The sequence below is a fragment of the Empidonax traillii genome, unplaced genomic scaffold (genome assembly GCF_003031625.1).
Source record: "Empidonax traillii isolate 1590-97213 ecotype Southwest subspecies unplaced genomic scaffold, ASM303162v1 scaffold535:size1322822, whole genome shotgun sequence".
NCBI classification, from domain to species: Eukaryota; Metazoa; Chordata; class Aves; order Passeriformes; family Tyrannidae; genus Empidonax; species Empidonax traillii.
In genome coordinates this window covers 569430-577615 of record NW_020955728.1, presented here as the reverse complement: position 1 = coordinate 577615, position 8186 = coordinate 569430, and positions in this window count along the sequence as shown.

Here is an 8186-nt window from a genome sequence, read left to right as displayed (position 1 = left end):
CCTAAGTGTTTACTGATTTTTTCAGCTGTTTTTATTCAGATATAAATGCAAGTGGGAACCAGCAATCTGAGGAAAGAGATTTTAGTTGGATCTGGTCTCAACTGATTAAATTTTATCTGCCTGAACTTGTTCACCATGTAATCATTCAAAAGTTTATAGTTTGGGATCAGTTGTTACAGTTCATTTTATGACAGAAATAAGCCTGATATTATCACAGATAAATATTACTTAAATTACTAGTATTGTTCTCTTCCTTAACCATTTCTCTTCCTTCCTCTTGGCAAGTCCTTAAACCATATATAGCTATTGACAAGACCAGTACCAATGAAATATTTCAAAAGGCAACTTCATTGTGGGTCAGACTTTCTGCTAGTGGGAGAGGGGATATATAAAAAGGCTAATCTCTGGGACTCAGCAATAGATGCTCTGTTACTTCAGATATTTGAAGGGCACGTTAAAAGTTTGTTAGGAATTCGTGTATGGAGGTGGCCACTGGGTTGTGTGATGAGTTCAAGTGGAGTGATGAGCAGAAGAGCTGCTGTTCAAGATTTTAGAGGAAACTGGATCTGAATTATATTCTTCTGTGTGTTTACAGTAGGAGTATTGGAAAAGAGTCATGTGCTTCTGGGTAAAGTAGTGGTAAATATGCAAAATGGCTACAAGAAATGTATCTTGGGAGACACATCTGTAAGATAAATTGCTGCAGTTGGCTGAAGGGGTTCGGGTACATTAAGTGCTTTTGCTATAGTGTTGAATGCTCAGATTCAATCTCAGATTAGGCACGTGCAATTTTTTTGTTAATTTACCTTCTAAGTCCTTTCTGAATATTGTGACAAAGTGCTTGTGAACAGCAACAGATAGAAATACTCATTCCTCTACCACTGAAGGCACAGCCTGGAATCCATCCCCTCTGCCAGTATTTGAAATCTTCAACAAAATGTATTTGCCCTCGTAGGGACACAGTAGGATTTGAAAATCCCAGTGCTGGTGCCTGCTATTTCCCAGAGTGAAAAGCGTGCCCACAGCCAATGTGACAACATATCCATCCACCACCACCCACTCCTCTGCACATTTGCTCATGTCCACATCAGCATCTGCCCGATGGCAAGTGACCCCTCCTCTCACTGTTCCTTGTGACAGGGCTGCTGTGTCCCTCCTTAGCAGACTAATAGGACTCACCAATAAAACTGTTGTTGTCCCTGCTGTCTTGAAATTATGTAAGGGGTATTCCAAAAATGGACTTGCTATATTTTCTCCCTCTATGTGTGTGTGTGTGTGTGTGTGCAAGTATGGAAAAGGCAGCCTTTTAACCCGAATGCCATCTAGAAAACTTTTTTATTCCAGCCTTCAGCAGTTACTCAGTATGATGATATATGCACACCCAGAAGAATAATATACAACAAAGTGAGGATTTCAGCTTTGGTGAATCCCTGCCTTGTTTTTCACCTCATCCATTCAGACTGAAGATTTCCTGTTACTTTACACACTAAGCAGAGTGTTAGATGTAGCTACATGCTGCTGTATCCTGACTTTAAACAAGCATCCAAAGTGGCTGCTGAAAACCTGAATAGTTGGTCATCACCTTTAAAAAGACCATAGTTTCTAAACAAGCAAAATTATGAAGAAATCCTTGTTTTATTATTATTGTTGTTGTTGTTATTATTATTAATTTCTTAGTGGCCCTGAACCTTCCATAATATGCAGCCATCTGGAGCAATTGCTTCCAAATATGGTCTTACATTTGACTGTAGTGTCTGGAATAGCAGTCCGTAGGAATATGCTGCTAAAGCATCTTCCCTTATTGTCTGATGTGAAATTAATGTAGGACGTTGCAGTATATTCAAAAGCTCTGGTTTTTTTATATCTTAGACATATTCATAATAGGTGGGATTGTAGAGGTGATGCCCCAAGAAAGCAAGGAGAAAGGCTCACCAAATTCCAATAAAGCTGAAAGCACAGTAACGGTGTGGATGTACTTCATATATAATTAAGATGAAGTGCAGTTATCTCAAGAGTCCTTAAAAACACTTGTTGATTTAAAAAATAAAAAAAAAAAGCAGCAGCAGCTCTTTTATTGGGAACTGGTATAAGGTCACTTAAAAACAATTCAACAGCAGGAAATAAAACTCAGTGGTAGTCAGCTTTCCCGTCTGTCCCAGCTCCAGCAGAGAGAGATCCCAAAGCTGTGAAGCACTAGTGCTGCTGCTGCTCCTCAGCCTCTGCAGCAGGGATGCTGCTATGCCCTCCAGCCCTTTTCCTGCAGCAGCATGCTTGGAGCAGGTCAGGGATATGTCCATATGTACAGGTAAAAGGCACTTGTCTGCAGAATAATTTCTCACTTCATAATGCTCAAGGAGTAGCCAAGTTCACAGCATGTAAGGATTTGCATTCCTCTTCTCAAAACCACCACATTTTTGCATGGGTAGCATTGTGTTTAAGGGATTGTTTTAGAGATTTAGTTAGAGGTGACACCAGGCATTCCCTGGCACCTCAGTGAAGTCATTTAGTCTCTCTGTTGATCTTCCAAAGAAAACCCTGGTTATTCCTCTGCATTATTTGTCTGCATATCCATTTGTGTCTCATTTTCTGTGACAGCTTTAAGGTATAACCTTAATCCAGCCCAAGCACAAGAGCAGTCAATGGTTTTAGGTCAATCCTGATTTCCATTCTCCCATTAATATTTTCCTTTATCTCTGTCAACATCCAGATGTTTAGGAGAAGATGTAGCAGGTATCGTGGTGAAAGTCAAGGCATACCGAGAGCATGGTGATCTAAAGTAATTTGCTACACTGTTCAAAACAGATACTTCAACCAGTCAAGGTATTAATGGCTAGTCTTGAAGTCAGTGCTCAAGTTTTTTTTTTTTTTGTGGAACATATGTCTTCAACCTGCCAGTTCAGTCTTCATTTCCTCTGATGTTTTACTTATGTGGCCAGGCAATATGGCAGAGCTTTTAAGGCAAATCCATTTTCATAAATTATGTGGTTAATCCAGCATAATATATAAAATATATATGTAAAATACAAAACAGGCCAAAGAAATAGCAGTGCTGTTAAAATACAGCAGATCAATGTGCTGCCTGCTTCCCAAGCCCTACACGCCTTGTACGAACATGCAGGCATCCGAAAACTCCTGTGATCAGCTTTGAACAAAGGCAGCTGTTTTGTCCCCAGGCTGAGGACTTCACATCCATAACCTGGGTTAGTTTGCTTAACCTGCCTGCTACTCTTGTTCCTTGTGTGGCACCTTTTGGTTAACAGTGTAACCTACTGCTAAGTATGAGACCTAATATCCTTCAGCAACAGAAAGCAAAGATAAAATAAACCTTCAGAGGTCCCAGTGCTTGCCAGGTGATCTCACTGACGTGCGTTAGTGACCAAATAACATGCAGCGCTTCTGAATCCATATTCACTGATGGAGCTGTAGCAGGTTTCAGATTTTTATCTGCACTGCTGTGCAGCTGGAGGGATGTCCTCACAGGAAGCTCTGCCACAGCTCGGTGAGACTCCCGTGGCAAGAGGGGAAGAGGGTGCTGGTAGTGGGGGCCGTCCTGTCAGCCCACCTGCCACGTGGGTGAGCACTTGCTGATGGAGACAGGATGGAGACAGTTCAGCATCATCACTTACTATTTAAAGAATAAATGCTGCAGGCTCGAATTTAAGGGACCTGGCAGCTGAAAGGAGTGGGTTCTTTTTCCATAACAGCAGTCATCACTGCTGGTGACAGATCACAAAACTGAGTATAAGCAACAGCTATTTTTCACACTGTCCTCTGCCATTCCCTTCTGTAAATAGCAGGGGTTTGTATGTTAATGTTTCTATTGTTTTAATATTCTTGTTTTCCTCATTCATATTCGAGGGTATTATTGTTAATACCAACTCATTTGATTTATTATTTAGAGCAAGCACTTGTTCAAAAAGTCAGCACTGGATATTTAAATGATGATTGCTTGCAATGAATTTCTTCTTAACATCAGCAAAGACAATTTTGCCTTTTCTTCTTCCACTTAACTCTAAATGAGAGATCTTAAGCATAGTTAAACAGGATTCATAATATCATGCTGACTGAAAATCATCTTGAAATGGGGAATAAGAAGGCAAAAAGTTACCTGCATACAAAACTCCTCTTCCTTCTGAAATTAAAAGAAAAAAAGAGGAAAAGCCATAATGTTTGCTCTGGGTGTACATTGCTATTCCTGCATTCACATTATGAATGTGATGAAGAGAAAGGAAACTCCAGGGTCAAAGCCACAGGTTTACTGGATATGCAGATCTGACCCATTGGCTTCCTCTCCCTTTGCCCAGGTCCCATGCTGTTGAAATTAATACTTTGATTAGCAATTGGGGGGAAAAAAAATTCATAAAATAACTCAAGTATTTTTTGTACTCTTTACTTACATGCTACCTGAAAATACACCTAAACCCCTTTGGATTTAGAAGACATTTTTCACTGATTTACCTAAATGTTGTATCAGGTTATTATTCACTGAAAATTTTTTACCACTGTTATTTTTTGGCCAAGAGAGTAACATCTCCGTGACTTTTTCATTAGCATCAGCATCATGATAAAGAAGTAAGATAATGCCTCCATATTAATTATCATATTAATTGTAATTTTTACACAGTGTCTTTAAAAATTCTTGTGCAAGCCGAGCTGCTGAAGGCACTTAATTTCATTATGCTTGAGAAACAAACATAAAAGAAGCTGTAAATAAAGGTGCAGTTTAGATGTTCACCAGTACTAGCCAGGTTAGAAAGCTGGACAAAATTAAAAAAAAAAAAAAAAAAAAGAAAAGATAATTAAATTCCAGATTTAATTAAAGCTAATCATAAGGAAGACCAGTAAAACAAACAAGTAAATTATTTTATAAATGTCCCAGCATGAAGTGTATGAAGGGTGATTCTTTTTTGTGATTCAACTATTTTTTCAGAAATGGTAAAATAGTTGTGGATAGGAACTGAGTGCATTGACATCCTACTTTTCTACAGGGAAAGAAAAAAAAAATAAAGCAGCTTTGATTTAAAATAGTTGGCTCCTTTAAAACATACAGCCATAGTAAAACACTGAAGCAGAAAATAGTTTCTGGCATAGGCTGCAGCATTGTATTTCTGAATATATTATTATGAAGCTAATTGTCACAGAATTATGTTTGAATTTTATGACACACCCTAATAACAGTGACATGAGATGCATAGCAGGCATTTCTTACATAAATATTTTGCCCCTTTCCCTTTAGATTGTGACAAACAGTAAAAACAACTCTAGCTACAGCACATTTGGAAGCCACAAACAGATTGTGCTCTCACTTTAAACCTTGTAGTTTGAGTACCTTGCCCTTCTGCTAAATCTTACACATCTGCTAGAGAAGGGGAAAACATCATCATACAAATTGATTTGATACTTGGTAATTATCAGAGAATCGAGAAGGGCACAATAATAGAATATTAGCTTAATTTTTTCTCATTTTATTCATAAGATGTAGTTGTTTTATTAGCTATCAGCATGCTTGATGGTGTGATGTGACCTAAAGTTTCCTTCAGCATTCATTAGACATGGTTTTCTTACCAAGAGGAGAATTCAGACTTAAACTTGGCACCTATGTCTTTTTTTCTGAACCATTATGTATTCCACATAGGCCACACAGGTTGCAAAATATTATTCTGCAAGCAAATTATTCTGTTTCATTGGCTTTTTTTTTTTTTTACATCTCTTTATACTCCAGTTTGCCTTATTTTCTAAAGGCCATATTATGGGTTTTGAAGAAGATAAATTGATAACTAATGTATTTTAGAAGTCTCTATGATTACTTTGGAATGGGTAATTTTCAAGAGTGTATGTAAATGTGTACATGAATGTAATTCTTCTTATCCTTATTTCTGGAGAAATTTTTAAACGGGATGGGCTGTCATTGGGAAAGACGGTAACAAGTGCATATTTAAATGTCAGTGACTTCAGATAAAATGTATGCTCATTAACATTGTTCTGAACAGGAATACTTATCAGACCTAGGACCATGCGGAAAAGATGCTTAAAAAGATACAGGTGGATAAATAATCTTATATGTGTTGGGACTTGAATATGAAACCTTGGCCCAAGGTAAGCAGCATCTGAGCACACTATGGTGGGAAGGTGCAGCTATGGGGGAAGGTGCAGCTCCCTGTGGGGCGGGAAACAACCAGTGCAATTTCTGCCCAAGTTAGGAGCAGTGGTTGGAAGGGCTGAGCAAGGCTCCCAGCCTGGAATGAGACCTCCTTGATGTTAACCTAAGGACAAGAGGGTGCCCAGTGACACTGCTGGAAAGCCTCGCTCATATGGGAGGCATGAATGAGGCTATGATCATTTTTGATCCAATAGACCATAATGGCTCTTTCTGAGCCAGCAGAGCTCTGATGTATAGATCTTGAACTAGAAACTCTAAAATAAACTTTGTGAATCACTTGACAGACTGAAACTGCTTCAAAAGGGATGCTGCAGTTGTTGCTGTAAATTCTTCTCGGGAAGCTGAGCATCACCTCAGAGACTGCCTCACATGCACACTACACCCAAGATCTGAAAACATTAGTATTAATGCTAGGATTTGTGATTTCCTTAGATAAGTACAATATCATCACACTTTTAAAACCTCTCTTTCATATGGTCAACCAACAGTTACCAAATGAAAGAACTGAAACCAAATGGACACTTTTTGTCACAGAAAGAAAAAAACTTCTGAAACTAGTAAACTGTTTCTTTGTTCTGTAATTTAATATGTCTATGTACACTGGCAGCTTATTTTCTTTTCTGTTTTTTCTTCTTTTTTTTTCTATTTTTCCCCCTAAAGTGTTTCTGAATTTCATCTTTGCATATGAAATTTCAGCCTAGAGCTAATTTTTACTGTTGATAGACTATAAACTGCTTTAAAATAGGGTTATAAAGGAAATTCTGGCAAGTTCTTGAGTACAGTAGTATGAGCTTGCTTCCCTGGTACCAAAATAAACCATATTTTCCTCCTTAAATGAGTTCTATTAAGTCATCCACAGTTTTCAAATCCTAATGCATTTCTTTCATGATTCCCCTGTGGAGTTATCCTTGTTGTTTTGAAAAGGATAGTCTCAAGTCTGAGCTTGCACTTCCAAGTCCTGCTCTTTGTTGCCTTAGGAGTATACAAAGGTTTAGATTGCATCTTTTCAATGCATTATGGCACTGCAGCCTAAAGCCAATGCTTGTTTTTTAACTGGCAACCTGCCTGTACGAATGGAGGAAGCAGATTGCCTCTTTGCTGAACACTTAGACAAGGTACTGATTTAACAACAGTGGACAAGCAGCTGGGAGCTGGGCTGTCAGCCTGTCACACACTGACAAATCTGTTGTTCATATTCAGGCAGGATGTTCCAGTTAGATTGCCATCAGTATCATCCATCTACCACAGGCGTGCGAGGCGCACCGGCGTCTCCTGCATACCCACAGACGAAATGCTGGTGATACAGCTTTCTGGGGGAACCTCAAGAAAACAGCTAATTTGCTTTTTTTTCCCCCTCTCTTTTTCTTGCAGTGGGCTCCTACAATAAGTCTGGGAAGGCAATAGATTCAATTTTTGCCTCTCTCTTTGTTCCCTCATTTGGCATGCTGGAATTATGTGTGCAAATTGTTGGTTGCTCCAATTTCATGTCTCGGGCATGAAAGGAAACCTCTGAATGGGGCCTTACCACTTTTGATAAAGCCATGAAAGCTTTTCCAAAAACCAGTTCAATAAAATGCAGTTTAACTAAAACAGAAATAATAAAACCAAAAATGATGATTAATAAAGATACACTGAAATTACATTGTTCTGGTTTCCAGACTAATTGTTAGCATATTTTCATACAGCTACTAGATTTGTAACACTAAAATAATACACTGCAGAACTGTTTCATTCTCATAGTGAAGCTTAGTCTGTGGGTGAACTCTGGGCTAAAACCTGTCTGTCTGTATTCACGTTAATCAGTTGGAGTCAATCTATATTGGGTTTGTGCGTAAGAGTGGGTGTGGGGAGGGGGTGCTTATCAGAGCTGTAGAACATGTGCTGTAACAATTTTATCACAGACCTATACTTGCCTTTTTCTTTTTTAATTTGGAAAAGCTGCTTTTGAATATGCTGATTATATATTCAACAGATTATAGTTTTATATTATCTGTCCTTATGTCAAAGTTACCCAATTTGTGGCCCT